A 1,013-nucleotide genomic window follows, 5' to 3' on the forward strand; every position below is an offset into this window, starting at 1 on the left:
GAGAGAACTTTGGCTGGTTGTCGGATGGTTGGAGCATGCCTCTAGCAATTTTTGCATTTTCGTGTGAACTTCTCGCAATCTCCGATCATCGTTGGCCAATAGTATCCATGGCGCTTGATTTTCACTGCCAGTGATCTTCCGCCGGAATAATTGTCGCAGGACCCAGAATGTACTTCTTCCATCACTTTTCTCGTTTTTTCCCCTTCCAGGCACGTCATGAGTGGTCCGGTGAATCTCCATTTGTAAATTTCGCCGTCCACTGTTACGTAGCGCGCGGACTATGTTTGGACTTTGCGGGTTGATAATGTAGTCTCGAATTGTCTGCAGCCATGGGGTATCGCAGCCGTAATCTGATTGCTCTGATTGCGGTCGTATCCTAACTTCTTCTTCTTCGTCATCTTGACCGTCTATGAGGTTGACGACGATTGGTGGTCCGATGCTCGGATGTTCAATGAACTCGACCGGAATTACCCTTTTAAGTCCTGGGTCAGAACTTGATGCTAAAGCCGCGAGAGCATCTGCCTGGACGTTTTCGGAATGGGGAATTCGCGTAAGGGCGAAACAGTCAAACTTTTGAGCTAGTTTTTGGACCAGTTTGAGGTACGCGTCCATTCGTTCGTCCCTGGCTTCATACTCTCCGCTGAACTGACTTGCCACTAACTGGGAGTCGCAGTAAGCGTGGACACGTGATCATTTGCTTGGAGGGATTTGACGAGCATGTCATCGATATAAACCTCCATCGTTTTACCGAGTTGTTTAGAGAACATACGGTTCACGAGTCGTTGGTAAGTTGCCCCAACGTTTTTGAGGCCGAAGGGCATTACCCTGTAGCAATAGGTTCCGCGATCGGTAATCAACGCAGTCTTCTCGCGATAGTCAGGGTTCATCATAATTTGGTTGTAACCTGAGAAGGCGTCCATGAAAGACAGAAGTTCGTTTCCCGGCGTTGCTTCTACTAATCGATCAATGTGTGGCAGGGGCAAACTATCTTTTGGACAGGCCTTGTTTAGGTC

This window comes from Brassica oleracea, chromosome C9 (genome assembly GCF_000695525.1).
Source record: "Brassica oleracea var. oleracea cultivar TO1000 chromosome C9, BOL, whole genome shotgun sequence".
In the NCBI taxonomy this organism is placed as follows: domain Eukaryota; kingdom Viridiplantae; phylum Streptophyta; class Magnoliopsida; order Brassicales; family Brassicaceae; genus Brassica; species Brassica oleracea.